General features: G+C 39.9%; 1 long non-coding RNA gene across 1 annotated transcript in view; it reads left to right on the top strand.

The window, feature by feature from the left end:
* Positions 1 to 11321: 11321 nt before the first annotated feature.
* Positions 11322 to 20199, top strand: part of LOC307176150 — a 220183-nt gene continuing 211305 nt past the window's right edge. The window contains exons 1-2 of the long non-coding RNA XR_013824626.1: positions 11322 to 11727; positions 17564 to 17695. This is a non-coding gene — a long non-coding RNA (uncharacterized lncRNA). The remainder of the gene's footprint in view (positions 11728 to 17563; positions 17696 to 20199) is intronic.

Raw genomic sequence — 20199 nt, 5'->3', positions numbered from 1 at the left:
CTGAATAGAACTGATCTTGTCTACAAGCAGGCATCTGATACAAAGATGAAGTTATCACTAAAGCTATCTGATTTTAGGTACTGTGTCAGGTCTACATATTTCTGGACCTGTCCCAGGATATTTTCCTTTGCTCTAACTTCTACTCCTAAAACATACTTAAGTTGTATATTAAGGAAGGAAAGATATTTTCTTTAGTTTGGGTTTACCCCAAATCAGACCTTGAGACAGTAAAATAACTACATATATTTTATTTGGGAGGTGATTCTAGAAAGCACAAGAGATGGTGTGGGGAAACTGAGAGAGAAAAAGTAGAAAAGCCAATGAAGAGAGCATGAATGAGTGGGTTACCAGTGTGGACAACTGGGGCTCAATTCTGGGGATCTTCTGAGAAATCATGTGGAATGTACTTCGGTGTTATCTCATCAGTGGAAGAGGAAACTGGCTTATTTATTCGACAACTCTCATCCCTCATTGGTTGAGGGCTACCTGGCATCTTGGACTACATTGCATACACATCAAACAAGCTCTTGTGGCACTGGAAAAAGCCCCAGATAGAGAAACAGAAGGAATTAACACTTGAGAGCTCCATGCTCACGTCCTAATCACCTCCCAAAGGCCCCACCTCCAAACATCATCACACTGGGGATTAGGTTTCAACATAGGAATTTTGGAGGGAGGGATACAAACGTTAAGTCTATAGAATTTTTCCCCTGGACCTTCCAAATTCATGTCCTTTTCACATACAAAATACATTCATTTCACCCCAACAACCCTAAAAGTCTTAACTTATTCCAGCATCAACGCTAAAGTCTAAAGTCCAAAGTCTCATTTAAATATCTAAATCAGATAGCAGTGAGACTTGAGGTAAGGTTTATCCAGAGGAAAACTTCCTCTCCAGCTCTGAACCTGTGAAACCAAACAAATTACAGTAAGTCCCCCACATACAAATGAGTTTTGTTCCGAGAGCGCATTCGTGTGTCTAATTAGTTCGCTAAGTCCAACAAAGTTAGCCTAGGTACCCAACTAACACAATCGGCTATATAGTACTGTACTGTAATAGGCTTATAATACTTTTCACAAAAATAATACATTAAATTTTTGTTCAAATAAATTCTGAAAATTTTTAATATGCCTCAGTTTATCTTTTTTTTTTTTTTTTTCCGATACGTGGGCCTCTCACTGTTGTGGCCTCTCCCGTTACGGAGCACAGGCTCCGGACGCGCAGGCTCAGTGGCCATAGCTCACGGACCCAGCCGCTCCGTGGCATGTGGGGTCTTCCCGGACCGGGGCATGAACCCGTGTCCCCTGCATCGGCAGGCGGACTCTCAACCACTGCGCCACCAGGGAAGCCCACCTCAGTTTATCTTTTAACAGAAGAAAGGAGTGATAGGTCCCAAGCAAGTCCAAAACCTAACGGAGCAAATTCCATTAGACCGTGTCTCAAGAACAGTCCTCTTGAACTCAGTGTTCTGCCTTCCAGACCCACAGGGGGTGGCAATTTTACCTCCACCACTTGGTGGGGCTCCACACATGCCATGGCTCTCTGCTGGGGCTCCGAAGCTCTGGCAGTTTGGGGTCCTATTCCCGTGGCTCTGCCAGGTGGCCCTTTGAAACCTAGGTGAAGGCATCCACACCCCCAAGCCTGTGCACTCTGACCTGTGATGGAAGTGGCAACGCTGAAGATCTCTGAATTGCTTTCAGAGTCATCCTTCCATTGTTGCAAAGAATGACACCTGGTTTCTATAGAAATGACTGATCCATACTAATCTCCTTATGAAAAGGTCACTTGGGTGGTGATATTTACCTAAATAAAAAAATAAGCAATGTTTTAATATCTATTTGGCACTCATTCTTCTTAAGAGCTGAAATCTAGGAGAAAATTAATTGTGTTGGTATGTTTGTCCAAAAAAAAAAAAAAAAAAAGGAAAGAAAAGGTCACTTGGCCACACCCTCAGTGTTCTTATTTTTTACAGTATGGATAGGCTGAGAATTTCCCAAATGTCTAAGTTCTGCTTCATTTTTTTTTTTTTTTTGCGGTACGCGGGCCTCTCACCGCCATGGCCTCTCCCATTGTGGAGCGCAGGCTCAGCAGCCATGGCCCACGGGCCCAGCCGCTCCGCAGCATGTGGGATCCTCCCAGACCGGGGCACGAACCGGTGTCCCCTGCATCGGCAGGCGGACTCTCAACCACTGTGCCACCAGGGAAGCCCTCTGCTTCATTTTTGATTAACAGTTCCATTTTTAAGTAATTTCCCCTCTTCTCACATTTTACTATAAGCAATCAGTAGGAGTCAAGTCGCACCTTCAAACCTTGCTTAGAAATCTCTTTGGCTAAAGATAAAATTTCATAGCTTGCAATTTCTACCTTCTATAAAACACCAGCACATGAACACAATTCAGCGAAATTCTTTGCCGTTTTATAACAAGGATAGCCTTTCCTCCTGTTTCCAATAACATGTTCTCCATTTCCATCTGAGACCTCATCCAAATGGCCTTTATGGTTCATATATTTCTATCAACATTCTGTTTATGATTCCTTAGGTATTGTCTAAGAAGTTGAGGCTTTCTTGACAGCTCTCCTTTTTCCCTTCTGAGCTCTCACCAGAATTGCCCTTAATAGTCCGTTCATGGCAAAGGAGACTTCTGCTATAATGAAACTCAAAATTCTTCCAGCCTCTACCCATTACCTAGTTCCAAAGCTGCTTCCACATTTTTAGATATTTGTTACAACAGTACCCCACTTCTTGGTACCAATTTCTCTCTTAGCCTGTTTAGGCTGCTATAACAGAATACCATATACTGGGTGGCTTATAAACAACAGAAATTTATTTCTCACAGTTCTGGAGGCTGGAAAGTCCAAGATCAAGGTGCTAGCATGGTTGTGTTCTGGTGAGGGTGATTTTCCTGGTTATTAGACAGCATGTTCCTGCTGTATTCTTACATAGTAGAAGAGGCTAAGGATCTCTGTGGGATCACTTTGATAAGAAGGCTAATTCCATTCATGAAGGCTCCACTGTCATGACCCAATCACCTCCCAAAGACCCCACTCTTCCAACCATCACCTTTGAGGGTCAGGATTCAACATTTGAGTCAAAATGTTCATAGCATAACAGTGTGTGTCTTTCCTCTGCTCTCCCTTTACCCTTTAGTATTCCCGAGTTTTCTACCTTGGTTCTTCTCTTTTCATGAGACATAAACCCCCTGGTAATGTCACCAAAGCCACGTTTTTCATCATCTCCTGATGACTCTCAAAATTTTACAAGTAAGGTGACTGAAAAATACCCGAATCTAATGTCTCCTAGTAAGATAATTGGAGCAAAAGCCAAAAAAGTCATTATCCTTGGTCTTTGGAATTCCCAGCCTGGCAGGTTAGGTTTATTGAAAAATTGAATTTGCATGTATGTATATCCTTGGGTTATAATAACTACCTCCAGAAGCCAATTATAGGAATTAGAAGTAGACTAACGCTGTTATTATTTTATTTGAAGAGAAGTATTGAAATTTGTTTTATGCTGCACAAAGAACTTGTTTGATGTATATTTCATGAGCCCTGGTTGAGAGGGAACATTTCATATTGGAATATATGAAAGCTTCTAATCAAACATTTATGTCAGCAAGAGTTTTCTTTTGTGGAAGAAAGTTAATATGATAAGAAAGTAAAGAGGGGATAATAATGCCCTGAAGATGCTAGTCCATTTTGGACAAGATACAGGGCAGGGAGAATCCCCAGTAATGAACTGATCTTGACATCTGGGTTGAAGTCAGGAGCCTGGGCCACATAAGTGGCTTTTGACATTGGCTTCTGCAAGGTGCCTCTTAACCTCCCCTTCTCTTAGTGAACTCTTAGCTAACCTGCTTAGTGACACAGCAGCTGTGTCACAGCAGCTGAATGGTTGCCTTTAAATCTCTTAGGACACTTTTACATTTGAATGGGAGAAAACAACGCAGTTTAGTTTAAATGAATATAGTATCTAATGTGAGCAATTTCCGAAGGGGAGATAGGTGCTTTAAAATGTGTTCATTTCATTTGGTATGATATATTTGTTAGCCTCTGTCTTTCCAGCTATTCCAAGCTGTGTCTGGCTATAAACTCATACTCTCCCTGGAAAAGGAATTAATTTTCACAGGGCCTGTGTGTGACTTAAAAGCCTTCAACAAAGCTTCCCTTTCTCTACCCTCCTCATGTTTGACATGGCTGATTGGAGATTGGAATAAATCTGGTGTTCTAGTAATGACTACTGCACTCGATTTCAACTTCTTTACCTCTGTACAGTTCTCCCTACCCTGTCCCACTACGTTCTTTTCCATCCATAGACTCGGCATCTGGTGCACAAAGGAAGAACTTTGGGTTTTTGACCAGCTCAGAAGACCGAACATCCAAAAATCCTCATCTGTTATTCTTTTCCTACGTTTTTGGTCCAATCCCCAGGTCTGGGTATCGACCCAGGATCTGTTCTCATTCAGTCTAAGTAGTGTCTTTTTCTTGTCTCCCCCTCTTTCCAGAACTGGAGTCCTGACTTCAACTATTTGACTAGCTGGGCCAGTTACCCTAAGATTGAACTAATCTTCTGTTTGGGGGGTCATATTTATTGATCTCTTGTAAAGCAACTATTTCTTGCTTGGGAATCTAATGTGCAGCAATCTCCTGGTTACTCCATCCTACCTTCTTGATTGAAAACCATGCTGCTAACTAGTTCCAGAACCTCTGTTGTGAGAGTTGGGTCCTAAAACACTGTGTCTTGACCACATGGGCCTCTTCTCTGGAACGATCTGGGAATCTGTTCCCTGACTCCCTCCTTCTTGTTTGAGTCTCAGTCTTGTCCTTATTCTGCCCTTTCTCCCAACTCTTCACCTCCCTTCTGGCACATTGTTGCTTTTCAACCATCTGTTGAGTAATTATACAATAATTTGAGTTAATAAAGTATAAACACACTAACATTCATCTATTATAAAAATCTGATTTTTTTAAACATATTTATTGGAGTATAATTGCTTTACAATGGTGTGTTAGTTTCTGCTTTACAAGAAAATGAATCAGTTATATATATACATATGTTCCCATATGTCTTCCCTCTTGCGTCTCCCTCCCTCCCACCCTCCCTATCCCACTCCTCCAGGCGGTCACAAAGCACTGAGCTGATCTCCCTGTGCTATGCGGCTGCTTCCCACTAGCTATCTACCTTACGTTTGGTAGTGTATATATGTCCATGCCTCTCTCTCAATTTGTCACAGCTTACCCTTCCCCCTCCCCATATCCTCAAGTCCATTCTCTAGTAGGTCTGTGTCTTTATTCCTGTCTTACCCCTAGGTTCTTCATGACATTTTTTCCCCCTTAAATTCCATATATATGTGTTAGCATATGGTATTTGTCTTTCTCTTTCTGACTTCACTCTGTATGACAGACTCTAGATCTATCCACCTCATTACAAATAGCTCAATTTCATTTCTTTTTATGGCTAAGTAATATTCCATTGTATATATGTGCCACGTCTTCTTTATCCATTCATCTGTTGATGGACACTTAGGTTGTATCCATCTCCTGGCTATTGTAAATAGAGCTGCAATGAACATTTTGGTACATGACTCGTTGAATTATGGTTTTCTCAGGGTATATGCCCAGTACTGGGATTGCTGGGTCATATGGTAGTTCTATTCTTAGTTTTTTAAGGAACCTACATACTGTTCTCCACAGTGGCTGTATCAATTTACATTCCCACCAACAGTGCAAGAGGGTTCCCTTTTCTCCACACCCTCTCCAGCATTTATTGTTTCTAGATTGTTTGATGATGGCTATTCTGACTGGTGTGAAATGATATCTCACTGTAGTTTTGATTTGCATTTCTCTAATGATTAGTGATGTTGAGCATTCTTTCATGTGTTTGTTGGCAGTCTGTATATCTTCTTTGGAGAAATGTCTATTTAGGTCTTCTGCCCATTTTTGGATTGGGTTGTTTGTTTTTTTGATATTGAGCTGCATGAGCTGCTTGTAAATTTTGGAGATTAATCCTTTGTCAGTTGCTTCATTTGCAAATATTTTCTCCCATTCGGAGGGTTGTCTTTTGGTCTTGTTTATGGTTTCCTTTGCTGTGCAAAAGCTTTGAAGTTTCATTAGGTCCCATTTGTTTTTCTTGTTTTTTTTTTATTTCCATTTCTCTAGGAGGTGGGTCAAAAAGGATCTTGCTGTGATTTATGTCATAGAGTGTTCTGCCTATGTTTTCCTCTAAGAGTTTGATAGTTTCTGGCCTTACATTTAGGTCTTTAATCCATTTTGAGCTTATTTTTGTGTATGGTGTTAGGCAGTGATCTAATCTCATACTTTTACATGTACCTGTCCAGTTTTCCCAGCAGCACTTATCGAAGAGGCTGTCCTTTCTCCACTGTACATTCCTGCCTCCTTTATCAAAGATAAGGTGACCATATGTGCGTGGGTTTATCTCTGGGCTTTCTATCATGTTCCATTGATCTATCTTTCTGTTTTTGTGCCGGTACCATACTGTCTTGATTACTGTAGCTTTGTAGTATAGTCTGAAGTCAGGGAGCCTGATTCCTCCAGCTCCGTTTTTCATTCTCAAGATTGCATTGGCTATTCAGGGTCTTTTGTGTTTCCATACAAATTGTGAAATTTTTTGTTCTAGTTCTGTGAAAAATGCCAGTGGTAGTTTGATAGGGATTGCATTGAATCTGTAGATTGCTTTGGGTAGTAGAGTCATTTTCACAATGTTGATTCTTCCAATCCAAGAACATGGTATATCTCTCCATATATTTGTATCATCTTTAATTTCTTTCATCAGTGTCTTATAATTTTCTGCACACAGGTCTTTTGTCTCCTTAGGTAGGTTTATTCCTAGATATTTTATTCTTTTTGTTGCAATGGTAAATGGGAGTGTTTTCTTGATTTCACTTTCAGATTTTTCATCATTAGTGTATAGGAATGCCAGAGATTTCTGTGCATTAATTTTGTATCCTGCTACTTTACCAAATTCATTGATTAGCTCTAGTAGTTTTCTTGTAGCATCTTTAGGATTCTCTATGTATACTATCATGTCATCCGCAAACAGTGACAGCTTTACTTCTTCGTTTCCGATTTGGATTCCTTTTATTTCCTTTTCTTCTCTGATTGCTGTGGCTAAAACTTCCAAAACTATGTTGAATAAGAGTGGTGAGAGTGGGAAACCTTGTCTTTTTCCTGATCTTAGTGGAAATGCTTTCAGTTTTTCACCACTGAGGACGATGTTGGCTGTGGGTTTGTCATATATGGCCTTTATTATGTTGAGGAAAGTTCCCTCTATGCCTACTTTCTGCAGGGTTTTTATCATAAATGGGTGTTGAATTTTGTCGAAAGCTTTCTCTGCATCTGTTGAGATGATCATATGGCTTTTCTCCTTCAGCTTATTAATACGGTGTATGACGTTGATTGATTTGTGTATATTGAAGAATCCTTGCATTCCTGGAATAAACCCCACTTGATCATGGTGTATGATCCGTTTAATGTGCTGTTGGATTCTGTTTGCTAGTATTTTGTTGAGGATTTTTGCATCTATGTTCATCAGTGACATTGGACTGTAGATTTCTTTCTTTGTGACATCTTTGTCTGGTTTTGGTATCAGGGTGATGGTGGCCTCATAGAATGAGTTTGGGAGTGTTCCTCCCTCTGCTATATTCTGGAAGAGTTTGAGAAGGATAGGTGTTAGCTCTTCTCTAAATGTTTGATAGAATTCGCCTGTGAAGCCATCTGGGCCTGGGCTTTTGTTTGTTGGAAGAGTTTTAATCACAGTTTCAATTTCAGTGCTTGTGATTGGTCTGTTAATATTTTCTATTTCTTCTTGATTCATCTTGGCAGGTTGTGCATTTCTAAGAATTTGTCCATTTCTTCCAGGTTGTCCATTTTATTGGCATAGAGTTGCTTGTAGTAATCTCTCATGATCTTTTGTATTTCTGCAGTGTCAGTTGTTACTTCTCCTTTTTCCTTTCTAATTCTATTGATTTGAGTCTTCTCCCTTTTTTTCTTGATGAGTCTGGCTAATGGTTTATCAATTTTGTTTATCTTCTCAAAGAACAAGGTTTTAGTTTTATTTATCTTTGCTATTGTTTCCTTCATTTCTTTTTCATTTATTTCTGATCTGATATTTATGATTTCTTTCCTTCTGCTAACTTTGGGGTTATTTTGTTCTTCGTTCTCTAATTGCTTTAGGTGCAAGGTTAGGTTGTTTATTCGAGATGTTTCCTGTTTCTCAAGGTAGGATTGTATTGCTATAAACTTCCCTCTTAGAACTGCTTTTGCTGCGTCCCATAGATTTTGGGCCGTCGTGTCTCCATTGTCATTTGTTTCTAGGTATTTTTTAATTTCCTCTTTGATTTCTTCAGTGATCACTTCGTCATTAAGTAGTGTATTGTTTAGCCTCCATGTGTTTTTATTTTTTACAGATCTTTTCCTGTAATTGACATCTAGTCTCATAGCGTTGTGGTCAGAAAAGATACTTGATACAATTTCAATTTTCTTAAATTTACCAAGGCTTGATTTGTGACCCAAGATATGATATATCCTGGAGAATGTTCCATGAGCACTTGAGAAAAATGTGTATTCTGTTGTTTTTGGAAGGAATGTCCTATAAATATCAATTAAGTCCATCTTGTTTAATGTATCATTTAAAGCTTGTGTTTCCTTATTTATTTTCATTTTGGATGATCTGTCCATTGGTGACAGTGGGGTGTTAAAGTCCCCTACTATGAGTGTGTTACTGTCGATTTCCCCTTTTATGGCTGTTAGTATTTGCCTTATGTATTGAGGTGCTCCTAGGTTGGGTGCATAAATATTTACAATTGTTATATCTTCTTCTTGGATCAATGCCTTGATCATTATGTAGTGTCCTTCTTTGTCTCTTCTAATAGTCTTTATTTTAAAGTCTCTTTTGTCTGATACGTGAATTGCTACTCCAGCTTTCTTTTGGTTTCCATTTGCATGAAATATCTTTTTCCATCCCCCTACTTTCAGTCTGTATGTGTCTCTAGGTCTGAAGTGGGTCTCTTGTAGACAGCAAATATATGGGTCTTGTTTTGTATCCATTCAGCCAATCTGTGTCTTTTGGTGGGAGCATTTAGTCCATTTACATTTAAGGTAATTATCGATATGTTTGTTCCTGTTCCCGTTTTCTTAATTGTTTTGGGTTCGTTATTGTAGTTCTTTTCCTTCTCTTGTGTTTCTTGCCTAGAGAAGTTCCTTTAGCAGTTGTTGTAGAGCTGGTTTGGTGGTGCTGAACTCTCTCAGCTTTTGCTTGTCTGTAAAGGTTTTAATTTCTCCATCAAATCTGAATGAGATCCTTGCTGGATAGAGTAATATTGGTTGCAGGTTTTTCTCCTTCATCACTTTAAATATGTCCTGCCAGTCCCTTCTGGCTTGCAGAGTTTCTGCTGAAAGATCAGCTGTTAACCTAATGGGGATTCCCTTGTGTGTTATTTGTTGTTTTACGCTTGATGCTTTTAATATGTTTTCTTTGTATTTAATTTTTGACAGTTTGATTAATATGTGTCTTGGCGTATTTCTCCTTGGATTTTCCTGTATGGGACTCTCTGTGCTTCCTGGACTTGATTAACTATTTCCTTTTCCATATTGGGGAAGTTTTCAACTATAATCTCTTCAAATATTTTCTCAGTCCCTTTCTTTTTCTCTTCTTCTTCTGGAACCCCTATAATTCGAAAGTTGGTGCGTTTCATGTTGTCCCAGACGTCTCTGAGACTGTCCTCAGTTCTTTTCATTCTTTTTTCTTTATTCTGCTCTGCAGTAGTTATTTCCAGTGTTTTATCTTCCAGGTCACTTATCCGTTCTTCTGCCTCAGTTATTCTGCTATTGATCCCATCTAGAGTATTTTTCATTTCATTTGTTGTGTTGTTCATCATTGTTTGTTTCATCTTTAGTTCTTCTAGGTCCTTATTAAATGTTTCTTGCATTTTGTCTATTCTGTTTCCAAGAGTTTGGATCATCTTTACTATCATTATTCTGAATTCTTTTTCAGGTAGACTGCCTATTTCCTCTTTATTTGTTAGGTCTGGTGGGTTTTTGTCTTGCTCCTTCATCTGCTGTGTGTTTTTCTGTCTTCTCATTTTGCTTATTTTCTGTGTTTGGGGTCTCCTTTTTGCAGGCTGCAGGTTTGTAGCTCCTGTTGTTTTTGGTGTCTGTCCCCAGTGGCTAAGGTTAGTTCAGTGGGTTGTGTAGGCTTCCTGGTGGAGGGGACTAGTGCCTGTGTTCTGGTGGATGAGGCTGGATCTTGTCTTTCTGGTGGGCAGGTCCACGTCTGGTGGTGTGTTTTGGGATGTCTGTGGACTTATTATGATTTTAGGCAGCCTTTCTGCTAATGGGTGGGGTTGTGTTCCTGTCTTGCTAGTTGTTTGGCATAGGATGTTCAGCACTGTAGCTTGCTGGTCGTTGAGTGAAGCTGGGTGCTTTTGTTGAGATGGAGATGTCTGGGAGATTTTCGTTGTTTGATATTACGTGGAGCTGGGCGGTGTCTGGTGGACCAGTGTCCTGAAGTTGGCTCTCCCACCTCAGAGGCACAGCACTGACTCCTGGCTGCAGCACCAAGAGCCTTTCATCCACACGGCTCAGAATAAAAGGGAGAAAAAGCAGAAAGAAAGAATTAGTAGTAGTAGAAGAAAGAAAGAAAGAAAGGAACGAGGGAGGGAGGGAGGAAGGAAGGAAGGAGGGAAGGAAGGAAAAAAGAAAGAAAGAAGATAAAGTAAAATAAAGATAAAATATAATAAAGTTATTAAAATAAAAAAATAATTATTAAGAGAAACAAAAACAATGGACAGATAGAGCGTTAGGACAAATGGTGGAAGCAAAGCTATACAGACAAAATCTCACACAGAAGCGTATACATACACACTCACAAAAAGAGGAAAAGGGGAAAAAGTCTTAAATCTTGCTCTCAAAATCCACCTCCTCAATTTGGGATGATTGGTTTTCTATTCAGGTATTCCACAGATGCAGGGTACATCAAGTAGATTGTGGAGCTTTAATCCGCTGCTTCTGAGGCTGCTGGGAGAGATTTCCCTTTCTCTTCTTTGTTCTCACAGCTCCCAGCTTTGGATTTGGCCCCGCCTCTGCGTGTAGGTCACCGGAGGGCGTCTGTTCTTTGCCCAGACAGGACGGGGTTAAAGGAGCCGCTGATTCGCGGTTTCTGGCTCACTCAGGCCGGGGGGGAGGGAGGGGCACGGAGTGCGGGGCGGGCCTGCGGCGGCAGAGGCTGTCGTGACGTTGCACCAGCGTGAGGCGCGCCGTGCGTTCTTCCGGGAGAGTTGTCCCTGGATTCCGGGACCCTGGCAGCGGCTGGCTGCACAGGCTCCCCGGAAGGGGGTGTAGACAGTGACCTGTGCTCGCACACAGGCTTCTTGGTGGCGGCAGCAGCAGCAGCCTTAGCGTCTCATGCCCGTCTCTGGGGTCCGCGCTTTTAGCCGCGGCTCGCGCCCGTGTCTGGAGCTCCTTTAAGCAGCGTTCTTAATCCCCTCTCCTCGCGCACCAGGAAACAAAGAGGGAAGAAAAAGTCTCTTGCCTCTTCGGCAGGTCCAGGCTTTTTTCCGGACTGCCTCCCGGCCAGCCGTGGCGCACTAACCCCTTCAAGGCTGTGTTCACGCTGCCAACCCCAGTCCTCTCCCTGTGCTCCGACCGAAGCCCGAGCCTCAGCTCGCAGCCCCGCCCGCCCCGGCGAGTGAGCAGACAAGCCTCTCGGACTGGTGAGTGCCGGTCGGCCCCGATCCTCTGTGCGGGAATCTCTCTGCTTTGCCCTCTGCACCCCTGTTGCTGTGTTCTCCTCCGCGGCTCTGAAGCTTTCCCCACTCCGCCACCCGCAGTCTCCGCCTGAGGAGGGGCTTCCTAGTGTGTGGAAACGTTTCCTCCTTCACAGCTCCCTCCCACTGGTGCAGGTCCCGTCCCTATCCTTTTGTCTCTGTTTATTCTTTTTTCTCTTGCCCTACCCAGGTAGGTGGGGGGTTTCTTGCCTTTTGGGAGGCCTGAGTTCTTCTGCCAGCGTTCAGTAGGTGTTCTGTAGGAGTTGTTCCACGTGTAGATGTATTTCTGGTGTATCTGTGGGGAGGAAGGTGATCTCCGTGTCTTACTCTTCCGCCATCTTCCCGGAAGCCCTAAAAATCTGATTTTAAGTACCACCAAATTTTAACTTCCAGACTTGAGTGGAACACAGTTTTAAATCCCTATCTGAGGCTCAGATTTACTTTCACTGAAGTTATGTCAATTTCATGAGCTTTTCTGAAGTCAGGGTCTTCTTTTCAGTGCTGAATTAAGAACAACTATAGATCTTACATGTATCCCTTACATGGATCAACGTACATTTCCCTAAACTTCCTTCCAATCTGAAGTTAGTGACATTTATCTTTTTTTTTCCTTTAGCTTGGTTTAAAAACTGATTTTTTACTAGTAAATTTAATTTTACATAACCTTGGTTCTATTACTTGCTCTAATGATCTGATCACTTTTAAAAGAGAATTGAAGCTACTCTGACAGCCTGTCTGAATACCTGACTCTTTATAGAACCACATTTGACCATTATGAAACAATATTTTAAGAGAGAAATATAATTTCTTTACATTTTACTCCCAAAGTTATTTGCTTCAAAATCGCATGTACCCTTGTTATGCCTGGAAATGAGAAAAAACTCTGAGAATACTATGCCTATGTTCTCTGATCCCCAGAGTCTTTAACATAATAATGATGATGCTTTCATTTATGTATCATTTTATGCATTAAAAAATACTTCCGCGCTTCCCTGATGGCACAGTGGTTGAGAGTCCGCCTGCCGATGCAGGGGACACGGGTTCGTGTCCCGGTCTGGGAAGATCCCACATGCCACGGAGTGGCTGGGCCCGTGAGCCATGGCCACTGAGCCTGCGCGTCCGGAACCTGTGCTCCGCTACAGGAGAGGCCACGGCGGTGAGAGGCCTGCGTACCGCAAAAAACAAAAACAAAAACAAAAAATCTTCCATGTATATTTTTTGGAGCAGCATGGTGAAATAAAAGAACATGAATTTTGGATTTATACAACCTTAGACTTAAATCCTGACTAGCATCTTACCATCTATGAGGCCTTTGTCAAATTTCTTAATCTGTCTGAGTTCATTTCCTCAATTCAAAAATAGGTGTGATGCTATTTATTTGGAAAAGTTGTGAGGATTAAATCATGTAATATATGTACTGCTCCTGGCACATGGTAGGCTTTCAGCACATCCTGATTTGACAGCAACTTTGGAAGATTGAGAGGAATTGGACTAATAACCAACATAAGTAACTTGCAAGGACTTTTTATATGTGGAAGTGATAAGTATTTCCTTCTCACACATCAGTACAGGAAATGTTATTTTGGTTTAATTTTCTAACTCAAATAAAATCAGTCTCCGTGCCCCTACTCTCGAAGGAGGTGAGAAATGAAATCTCAGTCACGTGTTTTAATTGTCTTCTCACTCCTTGGATTCCAAATTTGGAAGGGGGAAGAAGGATACTTATGTGCATATAGAAAGATGTGGGAGGTGGAATGGCCCTCCCTGTTCGTGTAGCTCCTTTTTCTGGAAAAGCTACTTTCCATTTTTCCCTCCACCACCTACCAAGCCCTCTTGCTTTCTGCAAGCTCAGAAATGCATTCTCCAGCAATCCTAGGGAGGATGCATGGACCATACGTTTGGTCCCTAAAGACCTTTGACTGGTTCTTGGCCTCCATGGATATCCCACAAGGCATTACCATCAGGGATATTACCTGCATTCATGGCATCTCTCCAAGCCCCTAGAGCCTACCTTCCCTGAGGAAGCTTCTCTTTCACTGGTCTTCTTTCCCAGCACCAGCTTTTATCCTGTTCATCCAAGTGTCTTCACCTCAGATTTAACCTGTGGGGGAGTTATTGCTTATGCATAGCAGATTTTACTTTCAAATCTCAGATTCTCTGAGGCAGAGAGGCCTGAGGTAGAGTACCAAGTTTTAGTCACTTTTGGGGGAAAGGGAAGAGAACAATAACAGATTCCTTTAGTATCCTATATTAGTGAATATAATATATCCATTATCACAAGGACAAAACATCCTGCAATGGTTTAGGTTTTCCATCACTTTTATGATGTAACTTCTTTAGGTATCACACCATGCTCACTAAGGAAAGCGATAGGTCCTGGCCTCCTAGTCTACAAGGATCTGTCCTTTCTTAGACTGCACCACTGCTTTGCTGTTAAGAGAGAAGAGGCCTTTGAGTGGCTGGGGGTTCTGGCCAAAGTCCTCTGAGAAGGTGTTCTCAGAGGACTTGGGCTCAAAACATCCATCATGAACATACCAGATGTCTCTCAAGGCCTTCTCAGGACTAATCCCATCACGGTTCACATCCCTCTTCTGATTAGTCACCTTTAGAACCTCAGCTGCCTATGTCATCCATCACCAGGACTCATTACTATACCGTTCCCCTGTCCATCTGCCTCCGTTGTTTGACCCAGTCTCCCGCATCTCACAGGCTTCCTAAACCCTTCTCATGTGCCTTCTGCCATTAAGAAAATTCCTTTCATCCTCATCCTTTTTTTTTTTTAAAACATCTTTATTGGAGTATAATCGCTTTACAATGGTGTGTTAGTTTCTGCTTTATAACAAAGTGAATCAGCTATATGTATACATATAGCTGCCCTCCCTTGTGTCTCCCCTCCCTTGTGTCTCCCCTCCCTTGTGTCTCCCTCCCACCCTCCCTATTCCACCCCTCTAGGTGGTCAAAAAGCACCGAGCTGATCTCCCTGTGCTATGCGGCTGCTTCCCACTAGCTATCTGTTTTACGTTTGGTAGTATATATAAGTGCATGCCACTCTCTCACTTCATCCCAGCTTACCCTTCCCTCTCCCTGTGTCCTCAAGTCCATTCTCAACATCTGCATCTTTATTCCTGTCCTGCCCCTAGGTTCTTCAGAACCATTTTTCTTTCTTTTAGATTCCATATATATGTGTTAGCATATGGTATTTGTTTTTCTCTTTCTGACTTACTTCACTCTGTATGACAGACTCTAGGTCCATCCACCTCACTACAAATAACTCAATTTCGTTTCTTTTTATGGCTGAGTAATATTCCATTGTATATATGTACCACATCTTCTTTATCCATTCATCTGTTGATGGACACTTAGGTTGCTTCTATGTCCTGGCTATTGTAAATTGTGCTGCAATGAACATTGTGGTACATGGCTCTTTTTGAATTATGGTGTCCTCAGGGTATATGCCCAGTAGTGGGACTGCTGGGTCGTATGGTAATTCTATTTTTAGTTTTTTAAGGAACCTCCATACTGTTCTCCATATTGGCTGTGTCAATTTACATTCCCACCAACAGTGCAAGAGGGTTCCCTTTTCTCCATACCCTCTCCAGCATTTATTGTTTGTAAATTTTTTTGCTGATGGCCATTCTGACTGGTTTGAGGTTATACCTCACTGTAGTTTTGATTTACATTTCTCTAATGATTAGTGATGTTGAACATTCTTTCATGTGTTTGTTGGCAATCTGTATATCTTCTTTGGAGAAATGTCTATTTAGGTCTTCTGGCCATTTTTAGATTGGGTTGTTTGTTTTTTTGATATTGAGCTGCATGAGTGCTTGTAAATTTTGGAGATTAATCCTTGTCAGTTGCTTCATTTGCAAATATTTTCTCCCATTCTGAGTGTTGTCTTTTCATCTTGTTTATGGTTTCCTTTGCTGTGCGAAAGCTTTTAAGTTCCATTAGGTCCCATTAGTTTATTTTTGTTTTTATTTCCATTTCTCTAGGAGGTGGGTCAAAAAGACTCTTACTGTGATTTATGTCATAGAGTGTTCTGCCTATGTTTTCCTCTAAGAGTTTGATAGTGTCTGGCCTTACATTTACGTCTTTAATCCATTTTGAGTTTATTTTTGTGTATGGTGTTAGGGAGTGTTCTAATTTCATTCTTTTACATGTAGTTGTCCAGTTTTCCCAGCACCACTTATTGAAGAGGCTGTCTTTTCTCCATTGTGTATCTTGTCTCCTTTATCACAAATAAGGTGACCATATGTACATGGGTTTATCTCTGGGCTTTCTATCCTGTTTCATTGATCTATATTTCTGTTTTTGTGCCAGTACCATACTGTCTTGCTTACTGTAGCTTTGTAGTATAGTCTGAAGCCTGGGAACCTGATTCCTACAGCTCCATTTTTCTTTCTCAAGATTGCTTTGGCTATTCGGGATCTTTTGTGTTTCCATTACAAATTGTGAAATTTATTGTTCTAGTTCTGTGAAAAATGCCAGTGGTAGTTTGATAGGGATTGCATTGAATCTGTAGATTGCTTTGGGTAGTATAGTCATTTTCAGAATGTTGATTCTTCAAATCCAAGAACATGGTATATCTCTCCATCTGTTGGTATCATCTTTAATTTCTTTCATCAGTGTCTTATAGTTTTCTGCATACAGGTCTTTTGTCTCCTTAGGTAGGTTTATTCCTAGGTATTTTATTCTTTTTGTTATAGTGGTAAATGGGAGTGTTTCCTTAATTTCTCTTTCAGATTTTTCATCATTAGTGTATAGGAATGCAATAGATTTCTGTGCATTAATTTTGTATCCTGTTACTTTACCAAATTCACTCCTCATCCCATTTTTGCCCATTCCTCTTCCCTTCATCTCCTTTTTCTAAAGAACCCTAGCTTTCCCATTATGACACTTACTCTCCTTCAATCCTTTTAAGTGGAGGATGTGTTTTCTTCCTAACATTCTTACCTCCTTCTAGAAGTAGGATAAATATTTCCCCCTTTACTCCTCTTATTTCCTTATTGATGCCAACAAAGTAAATCCAGAAAATGTCAGCCAGTTTAAGTTGTCACCTGCACTTCATCATTCCAGTCCAGAGGCCTTGGGAATAAGGATGTTGCCATACAAGGTGTCCTCAACACCTATTTCAATGGCAGGAGAAGGAAAAGCATTTGTGCTTAGGTTGTCATAGGAGCAGAATCTGCATTTAGACTGAGAATTGGTATCATATGTCAAAAGAGTATCTGGCAACCAAAATGATTTTTGAGTTAAAAGTAACCAAATATGTTTCTATGAGCTTTTCCATCACCTTTGGAGTCCTCTTCATAGATTAAAAAATATTACATTTTTATAAATTTACTTTTTGTTGATTACCTAACTATGTTCATAGATGAACAAAACAAAAGGAACAAAGGAACAAAGCAGGAGAGGGAGATAAGTAAAGGAAACAAGTGATAGTCTCTTATGTTCCATATTAAATATGGGACCATGGGAAGGTCTTTTGCTGAAGGGTGTATTATCACAAGTAATTGCTATCTACTGAGTATATATTTTGCTAGATGTTGTTTAAGCACAAATGCAATATACCCTTTTAAAAAATTTGAGCTTTACAGTCTGAATAGCAAAATAGTAATTTCCAAAATGCAACTGTAATAGCAGCTCTGTTTTCTCAGTTGAAAACTAAAAAATAAGAAAACTATTTTTTGATTATTGGTTGGGGTTTGGATAGATTACAAAGAAATAATTTACCTGTCTTGTTCTGAGACGTTATGGTTTTGTTGGATTGATTGTTTTCAAGACAGTTCCCCGACAGACACTGGCTTAAGATCTCAACCTGGATCAGATGAACAAGGAGCATGTTTTGCCACCACATGGAAGCCTGCAGTAATCAGTGAAGTCAGATTCCTGTCACCAGCCATGTGTCACCCAGGTAATGAAAGCCCCTATTGTACACTGTGCACGATTTCCAGAAAGCATTAGTTAAAATTGGCTAATCTTTGCTCTGCATGTGTTCTCTCAACCTGATTACATTATTTTCTTGGAAGAAAATGAGGTACTAGGATCAAAACGTTAGACTCAAAATGAGATGTTTTCCATATTCATAATCCTTAGGTCATTGCCATATTCAGAACTATATTAGATAATAAAATTTAAAAAGCCCTTTTTCATTCCAAGTTGCTCAATTTTAGTAACTGTTGAATTTCACACCATCATTCCTTATCCTTGCACCAACTTCCTACAGGAAACACAGAAACTTAATTATTGACAGACCAAATATTTGCATCCTTTGGAAAACAGAATATTCCATAATTTAAGTACTTAGCAAATATTTTCCCTAAAACCAGATTTTGCACGTGGTTGTGGGTTGCCTTTAAAAATAGCAGTGTAACCTTTTCAAACTGCAGTTGGAATCTTTATCTTTTTTGAGGTCTGAGTATATGTTATGAATTCTTCCTTTTTAAAATGTTTACTCTTTGCCGAGTTTTGCCATTTCTTCTTTATGTGCTATAAAATATCAGCTTACAAATTAATAAGCACCTACGTGCACTATTTTCTTTCAGTATATGAGTAATTTCTATGCCATGTGGATGTATTTGTAAAAGCCACCTATTAAGGTTGTGCTGTGTAAAAGGATCTTGTTTCAGAGTGTCCATATATGGTTCTATTTTCTCTTGCTTAATCTGCAGCTCTCTGAAAAAGGTGTAATTGAATGACATCTCATCTGCTGTAAAGAAGCTGCCCCTTAACAGGGGCAGCCTTCTTTAGGGAACTACAAACTATCATATGCAAGTATTTTGAGAAATCTAAAGCACTGTGAAAATAAAAAACATTATTGTTATTATTTTCTTATAGCTTATAGATGACTTGCATTTTAAGAATTACTTTTGTGAAGTCCCCCAAGTCACTAGTATCATGGAAGTAACTCTGCCTGGTTGAGACTTTCCAATCAGATTTTTATCTGTCAAAACAAGGTTGTTCAAGATGGCTTCTATCCCTGAGCGTGGCAGAAGCTAGAGTCCTTTCTATGCTTTTCCAATGGTCAGTCCATTTCAGGACATTATTGTGAAGAGGGAATGGGATTTGTGAAAAGGGCATGAGATTAAGAAACAGAAGATAGAGTCTCTGCTCTGTTACGATCTCCTATATAACTCTGGGCAAATCATAGAGCCTGTTTGAGACTCAGTTTCCATATCTATAAAATGAGGATGAATATACTTGCTTTACCTAGTTTTTAGAATTAAAAATAATCATGGATTTCAAAGTGCTACAGAAACATGGTTATTACTAAGACTTATTTATTGATGTATTGTTTTTCATCAGAGAGTCATGCACCCAAACTGCACCATTTTAAAATTACTGTCACGAAACTGCATTTTAGTATTATTCCATTAGCCAAATTTGAGGGATGTTATAAGAAAATCGAAACACTTGTCTATTTGCTTTACTGTAAAAAAGTAATTGAGGAAAATATTTACACCTCACATAGAGACCTTATTGTGAGGACGTAGAGATGTGACACATTTTTTTTTAGAATATCTGAGTTTCTTTTATTTATTTAAAAATTTTTGGCTGCACTGCTTGTGGGATCTTACTTCCTCGACCAGAGGCTGAACCTGGGCCCACGGCAGTGAAAGCACCAAGTCCTAACGGCTGGACTGCCAGGGAGTTCCCCTATCTGGGTTTCTTTTAAACATGGCTTTCTATTTTTTCTTTTTTTTTTGAAGTCAGATGACTGATCACGTTTTCTTCTTCACACCAGCTTCTAGGGACCTCTGAGTTAAATTCATGGTTTATATCTAGCAGAGTATGTATGACTTTATGACGTGTATTTTAATCTCACCACTGTCTTCAACTAATTATTTTTGGCTATATTTTCCTTTTCTTCACAATTTCCTCTCTTTATATAAATATAAAAAATAATTTCTTCTATAAGACATTTGAAGTAAATATAAAACTTGCTAGCAGATACTGAACACTTACTAATTGCTAGACCCTATGATGAGCACTATATAAAGAGTATCTAATTTATTGTTTGCCATGAAGAAAGTGTTATTTCCTATATTTTACAAATGAAGAAACGAAGGCTTAGAAAGTTTAATTCACTCATTCAGTGGTCTTCCACTGCTAAATGGAGGGTGCTAAATTCTAACACAGATTTATCTGACTCCAAAATTCATGATGATTAGCCATTATACTACATTTTGATATTAATTATAATAATGTAACGAATTACTACTATTGTATGATTTTCAAAGGTTTTTGATGTAGTAGAATATTTAATCTTTATCAAGAGCATACACAATTTAAAAAACATTAGGTGTTTTGACTCTATTATTCATATCTTTGCTTGGAAATTTGATAGAGCGAATCTTTTGTCACATCTTTCCTTTACTGTCCAAAATGATATCGAGGTCTGTCTCTATATGTGACTTG

The sequence above is a fragment of the Stenella coeruleoalba genome (assembly GCF_951394435.1).
Source record: "Stenella coeruleoalba genome assembly, chromosome: 17".
Classification (NCBI taxonomy): Eukaryota; Metazoa; Chordata; class Mammalia; order Artiodactyla; family Delphinidae; genus Stenella; species Stenella coeruleoalba.
The sequence above is the reverse complement of the archived record's forward strand: the minus strand, read 5'-3'. Positions and strand labels throughout refer to the sequence as shown.